The sequence below is a fragment of the Chelmon rostratus genome, chromosome 21 (genome assembly GCF_017976325.1).
Source record: "Chelmon rostratus isolate fCheRos1 chromosome 21, fCheRos1.pri, whole genome shotgun sequence".
Lineage (NCBI taxonomy): Eukaryota > Metazoa > Chordata > Actinopteri > Chaetodontiformes > Chaetodontidae > Chelmon > Chelmon rostratus.
Genome location: NC_055678.1, coordinates 3,125,698 through 3,138,410, shown reverse-complemented (window position 1 = coordinate 3,138,410; position 12,713 = coordinate 3,125,698). Strand labels below are relative to the sequence as shown.

General features: G+C 43.3%; 1 protein-coding gene across 1 annotated transcript in view; it reads right to left on the bottom strand.

Annotated features, from left to right (window-relative positions):
- LOC121624529 (corticotropin-releasing factor receptor 1-like) overlaps positions 1 to 12,713 on the bottom strand; it is a 45,275-nt gene that overhangs the window by 26,663 nt on the left and 5,899 nt on the right. The gene's annotated exons all lie outside the window — the stretch shown is intronic.

Below are 12,713 nucleotides of genomic sequence, written 5' to 3'. Positions count from 1 at the left end.
GCGTAAAGCCCCATTTGAAGGGTCACGAGCTCAAGGTCCCTAAAATAACCGCTGATTTCATTCAGCGGCGGCTGCCAAACTGGTGATTTGCCAGAAGTTCTATTAACGGCACACAGGTTTGTATCTGGAGCATCTTAGACGGCTCACAGTGGATTTCATTGTTCGAAGGGATGTAAGCGACATAGTACATATCACTTTTAATCTTTGCTTAGTGACCGGCCATTGTTGCTTCTGAATGGGTGTAAAAACAGCGGCGGGGCCGTGCCAGGGGCTAAATCCTCGCTGTGGAAACAGGAGCTGTAGGTTCATGTGGATGGAACACAGGCAGCTCTCCAAGCCCGAGGCCAAATGATCCTCTTTTAATTTTATTTCCAAACACTGCAGGCCTGCAAACACACGGCTCAGCCACACAGACGGCTCGACCGAGGGTCGGCTCTGCGGCTGCAAACATAGCGCAGCACAAACGCTGCTGGATTTGTACGCTGACCCAAATTTAGTCACACTTGCTCAGCAGTTCAACACATCGGATCAACGGCTGCAGCTAAGAAGCATCTTCCTTCTCTGTGAGCGGGGGGTGGGGTGGGGGGGCAATTAAAACGCAGCATCAGCAGCAGGAGAGAAAACAACAGAATATTTGCACTAAATTAGCTGTTTTTTTAACGCACAAAGCAATCTGAGCTGTAACATGATGCGTTCACTTGTTTCTGTCAGCGTTTGTGTGTGAAGCTCTCACAGCTCTGTGCTGAGGTGCAGCGTTATCAGCATGAGACTGTCGCTTCTGAGCGCGATCACATTTCATGATGAAATATTTGTTTGAATTCTGCTTTAGACTATTTTTCCATCGTTATGCGACTTACAGAGCACGTCTTCAACCCGTTTTAAGACAGCAAAGCTCTTATTTTCAGCTGAATATCTCTGCATTTCGAAAACACTCTGTAGAGTCTTCTGTAAGGACATCAGTGTGCACGTGCTGCAGGAGGTCACTCTGGCTAACATGAAGAAAACAGTGACGTTTCCACCGAGCAGCAGCTGCACCTGCAAAACATCACCGAAATAAACTCTGACAGAAGTCGTGTTTCAGCACCAGAATTATAACAAAGATGAAACGAGTTGACGACTGAAAGCAGGTCGACTGGATGATTTTTTCAATAATTCTTTATAAATACGTCAAACTTTAAAGGTCCAGCGTGGAGGATTTATGGGGCGCTATTGGCAGAAATGGAACATAATATTCATCATCAGTTTATCACCTGAAAATAAGACCCGTGGTTTCATCACCTTAGAATGAGTCGTTTTATCTACAGAGGGAGCACCGCCATGTTTCTACAGGAGCCCAGAGCGGACAAACCAAACTCTGACTCTACAGAGCGCTTGTTGTGTTTTTAGTGGCGACCGTTGGAGACGGTGAGACGAGCGGAGTTCAGCTGGTTGCAACCACGAGACGCCACTGAATCTAACAAACTGCAGCTTTAAGGACTGAAATGACTTTTGATAAGAGGGAGATTTCTTTTAATGCGTCATGTTTTAGGAGTTGATCACATGTTTCATATGAAAAAATAAGAGTAACTGATGATAAAGACAGATGATAACTGCAGTGGAGTTGAAGTGTAAAGTTGCATTAAACTGCAGTGGTGGAAAGAGACATTTTCCTGCATTGAGTACTTTAAATACTTTAAGTACTTTTTCCTCATTATACTTCAGGGACATTTCCAATCGAGGACTGTGCAACAGAGTATTTGCAGTGTGGTATTTGTACTTGAGTAAAGGATCAGAAAGCTTCCTCCTTCGCTGTAGAAGGGGAATTAATGATTGCGTAAGTCTCTTCTCTCTCTTCCACAAACAAATCTCCTCAACAGCGACTCATAAATCCCACAGTCAGACTGTTTCTGACGGCGGCGGCGGCCGTTTCCACGTCTCCCGACACCTCCGCGCCGAAATAAGCGGGAGTATTCAGGTGAGCCGCCGTACCTGCGCTCTGAAAACACGCGTCCCCCTCTGCTCACGGAAACGTCTGCTGCCACCTCATTTTCATGAAAAGAAAAACTCGTTAAAGTGGTCCCAGACTGGAAAGTGGAGCAGCTCTTGAGAAAGTGCAGGCGGTCCACAGGGAGGGGGAGAGATGCCAGTTTTCACGCTGGGTGTGGATTCTGGCTCGCTTCTGTTTGGTTCTGCAGAATGAGACACCTCCAGGGTTTGCAGAGCACAGTCTGTTCTGAAACCAGGTCTACACACAGAGGAGTAATCCACTTTCCATCTTACTGACTGTGGAATCATGTGAAGAACTGGAAACCTCTGCCAACCAGTCGAGTTCCAGTTTACACCCACGTCCGTCCAGACTCACAACATGTAGAGTGAGTTTAATTCAGTGTGTTTGTTCTCACTACGCTGACATGCTGTCTCCACTTGGACGCTGTTTTTCCTGCAGCACAGAGGACTGATGGAGAGCTTCATCACATGGAGCAACAACAATCACCTGAAGATCAACATCGGCACAACCAATCAGCTCGCGGATATGGACGCTGCTGCAGAGACGCTTCACACACTGAAGATCTGTACAATCAGAGTTATGGTGAATGACAGAAAGGAGTTTCTGCACAACACAGAGAAGCTGAAATTTGACCTTTTGGAATTAAAAGGTCGTCACTTCATCAGACATTTCTGTGAATCCTGCTCAGACTTATCGTCTGAATTCTTGAGTTATGGTCATAAACGTTCATCTTTGACTCCAAGCGAGCGCTAAACGGCCTGAGGATATCTGAGGACGGGTGCGCTTCTTTTCCGCACCTGCTCATTACATCCCGTTTAGATCTCTGATGAGACCGTCTGCACAAACGGTCACGCATTACTATCAACGAACGCTCCGCCGAGCCCATTCAACAAAAAGATGCTTTGCTTTCCTTGTGAGTGAGCAGGAGGGTGAGGCGGGGCGAGGGGTTGTGCCACCCCACTGACCCTCCAGCACTTCTCTAAATAAAACTACACCCTCCTCCTCCTCCTCCCTCCTCGTCCCCCTCAGCCTCGGACCACTTTGACTGGCGCAAGACCCGACAACTCGCAGCAAGTCAGAGCAGTGGGCCTCCACACAAACACAGTGCAGTCACACACACACACGCACACACACACACATGAAATCCACTGGCCTCCCTCTGGGGACCATTAAGGGAAAGTCAAGAATGGCAACAAATGGTGGAGCGGTTTCCGGGTGGGGCAAGACGCGCAGCGGCAAAGATAGCTACGGCGGGCTGAGTCACGGGCCCGGAGGAGGGCGTGCGGCGCCGCGGGCCGCTGTCACGACCCAGTGGCTGAGCGGTCTGGACAACGGCCGCCGGACGTCCTTCATCCCGTCCGTGCATATGTTTGACAACATGCCGTAAATCATCTGAGCTCATCAAACGCGTCGCGGAGGCTGCGATGATTAGCACGATCGGCTCCGATCGCTCCAATTAGGCTTCTGTGAAAGTCTCAGCAAGAAGGTTCGCTCGTTTTTCTCTCTGATCTTCAGACCTGAACTCGTTCCACACGTCAGATTTTATTTGTTTCTTCTTCTCTCGTGAAGAAACGAGGCACAAACTTTCTGCCGGCTCATGTTTTTATGATACTTTTAAGCACAAATTTGATTTTAATGATGGCCTGCTTTAACTTTGATTCATTAGCAGTGCAGCTGCTCTCCTGTAGGGACCTGCCCGCTGTCAGTGTTCTGTTGTAAATAAAGTTTTGTCCTCTCGCCGTCAGGTTGATTTAATATTTGTGTGTTTTGAGTCCAGTTCACGGCCCGCCATGTGATCCGTAACTGAAGCGGAGACGGGAAGCCTCGTCGCTCGTCTTCGCTGCTGCGAGTCCAGAATCAGACTGCAGGTCTTTTCCCTCGTTGTAAATCTTGTCCTGGACGCGTCTTCGGCTTCAGAGTCGAGCTGCGGCTGAAATATGTTCCGGATCTTCGGCTTCTTTCTGCACCAGCGACTCAGACAAACAGGGAAGCTGACTCCTGCACTCAGGACCTGAACTCCACGATAATCTCCCTCTGGATCTGAGGACAGCAGCTACATCACTCAGGCTTTTAAGAGCCCACTCCAGACGCACCGCTCTGCCTCCACCTAAAGCCACTTATTACTGTCCTACTTACACCACTATCACCACTGCTGCCGCGTCCTCTGGCTGCTTAAACTGCGATTAGCACTGAAACCTTGTTACGCCAATCAGTCTCTTTGGATTTTAAAAACAGCGTCTCCCTTTGCTTTGCATGTTGAAAATGTTCTTATCCTTATTAATCTAATTATTCTTACTATACAAAAGCTCATGTGAGATTTAGATGTGTGAAAACCACAGAAAATTTCGATATGTGAATGTTTTAGAAACACATTTGTGATAAATATGTGAAGAAAGTGTTATTAATGTTAATATTATGTGGATGTGGTAGCAGTAGTAGTAGTATTAGTAGTATCAGTGGTACCGGTGGTTGTGGTAGACATCATGATGGTAAAAAAGTATAAACAGTAAAAACAGTCAGTCAGTATGATGTTACGACATAATATATAAGAACTGCTGAATATCTAATCTATCATTTCCAATATCAAAAATAAGTAAATAAATAGATAATTCATCATGTATTTCCATCTTTTCTCCACAGATCACTGTCACCACGAGCAGTTTCAACCTTTTCAGGAAAATAATGTTAAAGTAAAGCTTTACAAATTACTGCTTTGCCCATAAATACTGTGAGAGAGCTTATTTAGCCCTGAGTACTGTCTGCAGGCTTCCTGTCAGACTGAAATAAGGGCAGAAATGTTATGTTACGATCTGTTTTGTTACCCTGTGCTCACTCTCTCTCTCTCTCTCCCTCTGCCCACAGGTGATTGAGCAGGGGCGGGGCCGATCTTCTTCAGGAGCGCAGCTGACTACCACACCTGACAGTAATCAGCCCAATCAGCGCTGGCTATTTAAGACCAGTCCAAGCGCTCCTCCGGTGCCAGATTATTCCTGCATGTAGCACGTATAGTCTCGCTCCTGAGAAAGGTTCTAGCCTCATCCCTGCTTTTGTATTTCCGAGTATTTACCTGAGTTATTTATTCTTAGTATTTTTTCTGTCTTGATATTTTGTTGTTACTTTACTTAGTATATTATTCCCCTTCAGGCGTTTTGTGTTTTGTAGCTCTTTCAGTTGATACTTTGTTCATCGTACTGTTCCCCGTTTTTGGCGTCTTTAGTTGTACTTTGTTTCTGAATAAATCTCTTTACCTTCCACTCTGCATCTGGGTCCTAGTCCTCCTTGCCTGAGCCACAACAAGAAGCAGACCATAAATCACACCACTGCACGTCTGCCCCATTTACACCTTTTGTTCTCGTCCTCAAAACGACGTTCTTAAAATAAAACGTTTGAACCCTTTTCACTACGGCAATGTTTTAGGTTTTTTTCCCGGAGTTAAGTGATTCAGAATTAGTTCATGTGATGCTGAACCCAACAAACATGTAAAAAATGTTGTTCGTTGCTTTCATTTTCCTGTTATCTCGTTCTTATTTAACTGTTGTGTTTCGCACTCTTGGTGCAAAATAAGCTGCTGTCACGCTGATGATGGGGTTATAAATGGTTTACACAGACAGAATAACTCATTTATTATAAAGAACAGAACAATATTCCAAAGAATGGAGTCGTTCTGCGTCTCGTGTCTAATTTTCTAACAGCACTTGTGTGTTTGTCACTGAGAAAAGACGGTTTGTCTGTTGTAGAACACAAATACAAATATTAAAGCAGTAATGAAACGAGCCTTCAGGCCATCGAGAGTCTGTGATCCTGCACCTTCAGAGTTTCACAGATTATTTCAGGACAGACGAGTCCAGATGAACCTCTCAGATACCGTTTGATCCTTTTCAGCCGTACTGGACCGTATCACAGAGCGATGGGACACGACCAAAGACCGTGCGAGCTGCTTTAATGTCCTGATGCAGAAGCAGATCTGTGGACGGCGTCCAGCCTGTAGATCCACATTCTTCACTGGCTATTTTGGCTTCTGAGGCCCATCGAGCACTTTTCAACGCCTCCACAAAACATCCGCTCTCGCAGTTAATATACAGGCTGCAAAGTGTCGTCAAGCCCAAGTGATAATAACGAACATGTGCTCCGAGTTAAAACGAGTCGCTTCATTCAGCTGCAGGAATGTGTTGAAATGAGCAAACGTCAAGATGTTAAACTGAACGCTGAAGAGAAAATACAGACACACTGAGCACCTGAAATACTCTGAGAATACTACAGCAACACAGAGTATTACTGCAGTAATCTGAAGCTCTGACATACTCTGAGAATACTACTGCAACACCGAGTATTACTGCAGTGATCTGAAGCTCTGACATACTCTGAGAATACTACTGCAACACCGAGTATTACTGCAGTGATCTGAAGCTCTGAAATACTCTGAGAATACTACTGCAAGACCGAGTATTACTGCAGTGATCTGAAGCTCTGACATACTCTGAGAATACTGCTGCAAGGACGAGTATTACTGCAGTGGTCTGGAGCTCTGATATACTGTGAGAATACTACTGCAAGAGTGAGTATTACTGCAGTGATCTGAAGCTCTGACATACTCTGAGAATACTACTGCAACACAGAGTATTACTGCAGTGATCTGGAGTTCTGACATACTCTGAGAATACTACTGCATGAGTGAGTATTACTGTAGTAATCTGGAGCTCTGACATACTCTGAGAATACTACTGCAAGAGCGAGTATTACTGCAGTGATCTGAAGCTCTGACATACTCTGAGAATACTACTGCAACACAGAGTATTACTGCAGTGATCTGAAGCTCTGACATACTCTGAGAATACTACTGCAACACAGAGTATTACTGCAGTGATCTGGAGTTCTGACATACTCTGAGAATACTACTGCAAGAGTGAGTATTACTGTAGTAATCTGGAGCTCTGACATACTCTGAGAATACTACTGCAAGAGTGAGTATTACTGCAGTAATCTGGAGCTCTGAAATACTCTGAGAATACTACTGCAAGAGTGAGTATTACTGCAGTAATCTGGAGCTCTGACATACTCTGAGAATACTACTGCAAGGACGAGTATTACTGCAGTAATCTGGAGCTCTGACATACTCTGAGAATACTACTGCAACACTGAGTATTACTGCAGTGATCTGGAGCTCTGAAATACTCTGAGAATACTACTGCAAGAGCAAGTATTACTGCAGTAATCTGGAGCTCTGAAATACTCTGAGAATACTACTGCAACACAGAGTATTACTGCAGTGATCTGAAGCTCTGACATACTCTGAGAATACTACTGCAAGAGTGAGTATTACTGCAGTAATCTGGAGCTCTGAAATACTCTGAGAATACTACTGCAAGAGTGAGTATTACTGCAGTAATCTGGAGCTCTGACATACTCTGAGAATACTACTGCAAGGACGAGTATTACTGCAGTAATCTGGAGCTCTGACATACTCTGAGAATACTACTGCAACACTGAGTATTACTGCAGTGATCTGGAGCTCTGAAATACTCTGAGAATACTACTGCAAGAGTGAGTATTACTGCAGTAATCTGGAGCTCTGAAATACTCTGAGAATACTACTGCAACACAGAGTATTACTGCAGTGATCTGAAGCTCTGACATACTCTGAGAATACTACTGCAAGAGTGAGTATTACTGCAGTAATCTGGAGCTCTGACATACTCTGAGAATACTACTGCAAGGACGAGTATTACTGCAGTGGTCTGGAGCTCTGATATACTCTGAGAATACTGCTGCAAGAGCGAGTATTACTGCAGTAATCTTGAGCCCTGACATACTCTGAGAATACTACTTAAGGTGGAGCTCATTTTACACTACTTTGTGTAGGACTGCAGGTCAGGATTTTCGTTTAGTAATAAAAAATAAATGAATCCCTTAATCAATCTGATTCGACTGTTTGCTTTGTGACGTGAGAAAACAGTGGAACTTTCACCATGACAGTATTTGCATTAATTTCCTGTCAGTCAGCTGATCGCTTAATCGACTAATTGCTCATCTGTATGCTGCTGAAAAAATGTGCAAATCGATTTGTTTCAAGTGTTTTCTGAATACACTTCAGTTATTAGACAGGTTCATCAGAAGGCAGGAAAACTCTGAAGGCATCAACACCAACTTTCCTCTAGAGTAAATCCTCTTGAGGAGAGTCCAGCCACGATCATCTTCACTAGATTTCTCCCAGTTAGAGAACATATAGAGGATAAAAGCAGCTGCACCTCAGGCAGCGGCAGGAAAACGCTGCTTACACATCGATGCATCGGGGTTAACAATCTATGAAAAGAACCTACCAGCCCGGCCACATTCCCAGAGCATCAAATCCCGCCGCTGTGACACGCCTCTCACACAGACGCCAAAGGGAACTTCTGTATGAGACGTGACATGATGCTCTGGGAACGAGAACATGTTGCATTTACCTACTGTGTGACAGCACTGCATGAAACGAGCCATTCTGCAGTACTTTTACTTTTAACAATTAACTACAGTTAGCTGATAACATGGCAGAAACTCAGTAAAACTGGGGAATTATCGCTAACAGAACAGCAAAGTTTCACAGGCCGTGAGTTCAGTCTGTCGACATCGAGCAGCTGCAAAAACCTTGTATCTCCATAAAACATGTCAAGGTGCAGGAACGCAGGAATGATTAAAGGCATTTACACTTTTTTACTGTTCGCCCTAAAGTACTGAATTTAAGTAGAAATTCGAGGCTCTTGTATTCTTTGCTTTTCTATATCAAACCTATGATCACTGCATTAAATATAAGTCGTTACTGAAACAACAGCACACAAAGTTAAAATTAGCTCCATCCTGACAAACTGCTTCAAAGCATCAGGAATAAAAACACAATAATTAATAAATGATGAATGTAGGACTTTGAAATGAGCCATTCTGCATAATGAGTACTTTTACTTTTGAAACTCTAAGTACATTTTGCTGCTAATACTTTGTATTTTTACTTCAGTTAGATTTTGGATGCAGGAGTTTTACCTGTAACAGTGTATTTTTAACCACTGTGGTATTGCTACTTTTACTTAGGATATGCATTTCAATGAATCCATTGATAGTGTGATTGTGTCTGTGAAGTTAAAATACTGATGAACAGGAAACTCCACGTGCAGCTGCTCAGAGATCGTTTCCTGTCCGATGATTGTTAAACGGGTCATTTTCTAATGGAAGTCTGGTCCAGAAGATGTTGACCAACAACCTCTTACTGTTCCGACGGCCCGCCCAGCTGTAGGAGCGTTTACTGTTCTACTGTTTTCTTCCCGTCTATTGACGCAAACCCTGCAGTGATGTTAACACTCAGGTTATCCACCATAAGAAAGCTCAGATTGACATGAATCAACTGATGCAAAACACAGAAAATCACAACATCAGACAAACAGCCGGTTTTAAAATTGACTCAACATTGAGGCAACTCACCGATTCCGTCCCTCAGTGATCCATAGAACGATCAACTCCGACAAAAACTGTCTGAAAACATCCACGAGGTCCAGAAGATCCACTGCAGTGAAAGTATTTAGTCCAAAACAAGATAGTAATCCACAGAAAGATGTTGTCTTCTTTGAGGTTAGCAGGTGATGTTCTCGTCTTCTGTGTTTTCAACGGAAACGAATACAGACGGGCGCCATCTTGTTCCTCTGTGGAGTCTGAGGTTTCAAATGAACCTCAACTGACCAATCAGGATCTGCCATATGAAGCCTAGCAACCAGAGCAGCCAATAACAGTCTGAGTTGAACAGAGAGGCCCTCCTCCTCTTCTTCCGTATGAAGATCAAGCCAATCGCGACCAAGTTTGTGGATGACTGACACTTCGAACAGCCACAGAAATTCTGAACACACTGATCTGCTGCTTCAGTGGATTTTTACATTTCTGATCACCCAAATCAAAGATATCAGTGCTTATCAGGATATTACACAAAATTTGAAGTGATAAATATTGTAAATTCCCTCAATATAAAATTTATATAGCAAAGTATGGGTAAAGATACTTTAATAGGATACTTTAATATAGACAGGTAAAATTTAGATTTTATGAATATGAGTATTGATATTTATGTAGATAAATTTGTAGTAAATTGCCCTTTTTTGGCATCAGAGAAAACAGAAAAATGTGCAGTTTGTGTGGTATTGTTACGAGTTTTCACTGAAGTTGTGGAACGCTCCAAAAACACCTGTTTGGATCATTCCACAGGTAAACAGGCTGATTGGTAACAGGTGATAGTATCATGATTGGGAGCGAGGATGGAGCGAGGTGCACCACTTTGTGAACACATGATTGGATAAAGGAGATTAATACATGGACTCAGGAACACTTTGTCAGTGTTGTACTAGATTATCGGGTTATTTAACAAGCAAGTTTAACAATATTCCCTCTGAAAAGTAGTGTAGTAGAAGTATAAAGTATCTTACACGAAGGTGAAGTACCTCAAAACTGCACTTGAGTAAATGTACTTGAAGCTTTCCAGCACTGAATCGAGCCGTTTTGACTGTTTGTTCTGTTCCTGAGTAACTTCACTGTGACAGAAGCATCCAGCAGCCTTGTGTTCACATTAAGAGCCGCCAACGTAACAGGATCCCACAAAGTCAGACGATGAATGTGAGACCTTGAAGAGAACGAGTTCTGAGCTGAAGAGTCTGGAAGGTCGCCGTGTTTTTCTACCTCTGAACACGTTCCTGAGCCGTTCAGCTCGTGAAACAACGGCTCAGGTGTGAGCGCTTCATTAAACCTTCTGACATCAATATTCAACAAAGATTAATAATAAATTCATGCTAAGAATACTCCTTAAAGCGGCCGCGCTCCATTTGAAATCCAGGCCTTCCGATTCAGTCATGATATCATGGAGGATTTTAGTGTTTGGTAAAATCCCGACTGAATTCTCTCAGAGTAAACATGGTGCTGATCCTCCACCCGTCTTTCCACAGCTGACCTTTGTGCTAATGTCAGCTGATGGCCGGTCTTTTTTAGGCTTTTAGGATGCGCTTGAATAGAGATTATGTTAATCCTGAAGGTGAAATGAACCTCGCAGTGTCAAATTACTGGTGAGCTCCGGCTGAATTACAGCCCGACTCGCTCGCTCTCTCTCTCAGGTGGCTCCGCGGGGTCTTGTGGGGGGTTTTAGAGTTTAAATTACCAGAAACACATTCGCTTTCATCTCCTAAATTCACTTAATTGTGTTTACTGTATTTCCCTCAGTTCGCTCTACCTCCAGAGCTCCACACAGAGCCACATCACAGACCACAGATCTGCGTTTGAGAAGGATCACCCAGTTTACTGCTGATTCCTGCTGCATTTTAAACCTGAATTTGTATTTGCATCATCCGAACATGAATTAAACATGAATCTGACGAATTTAAGAAGTTGGATTCTTCCTCACTTTAAACACAACACTGAATTTTAAATCCTGTGCTTAAATTCTGCATTTTAATCATCAAAATGTGGTTTTAAAGTCGCACTAGCTGCTTCATCGAGTTACTGTTTGATCATATTAGATGATTCTTATGTTGTCCTAACATATTATATTAGTTTAATTCAGATTTTGTAACATATTTTGTTTTACAGCCGAATCGATCAGTCAGTTAGATCATTTGTGACTATTTAAATAATCAATTATTTCACGTCAGACTTTTTTCAAGCGAAAATGCTCAAAACAAAACGTTCCAGCTTCAAATATGTGTTGTGACGCGTTTAGTGGAATCAAACTGTGTTCATTAAAGAGCAGGAACAGCTGTACGGTAACGTTTCCTCACTGACGGCTGAGCAGGATCATCATTCGTGTGCCAACATTGTGCTTTTAAAGCACTCTGACGTCGCTCTGTTGGTTCAGGAGCAGCTGAAACTGTTCAGACGCTTCATGGACACAAAGTCATGCATCGCAAATGCATCCCGAGCCGTCGCTATGGTGACGAAGCCTACAATAAAGAGTTATAAAAACATTTAGGGGCAATATGGCTGAAATTATGAATCTGGGACTCAGTGACAACGCTAACATGCTGATAGCAGGTCTGCTGTTTACCTTGTCCGCCATCTTAATTTAGCATGTTAGCATGCTACATTTGCTTATTGCCTAATAAATGCAAAGTACAGCTGAGGCTGATGGGATGTCAGTTACTATAACTCCTCCTGACAAATTTCGTCACAATCCATCAAATATTTGTTCAGCTATTCACTAAAAACCACAAATATGCTGGTGGCACAACAGGAAAAGTCATTAGCAGCTTTGTGGCTAACGAGTACTGAGGTTATCTTTACATTGTAATGATGATGACGTGATGCATTCTTGCAATTCAAGTGATCAGTTATTGATTGATGCAATCTGTTACTGATAAGATTTCACATTATTTCCCGTTAACATTTTAATGTGTGTGCTGTTAACTCTCGCTGGACAATATAACCAACATGAAAGAGGAACCGCAAAGAGTTTTCATGTTTGGTGAAGAGCTCTAACGAGTCTCTGTCCTCAGCAGGTAACAGAAACAGGTTTCTTTTTAATGGTAGTAAAGTGGCAAATTACTTATTAGTTGTTAGCATTGATCCTCTGAGGAACATGAATGTCTGCACAGAACTTCATGACAACCAATCGGACAGTTGTTGAGATATTTGGGTGTTGGGACGAGGTGTTGGGAGGATCCACTGTCAGACTGGTGAGAACCAGAGAGGAGATCCACAGACCGGATCTGTCTGCTGCAGCTGCTTCACT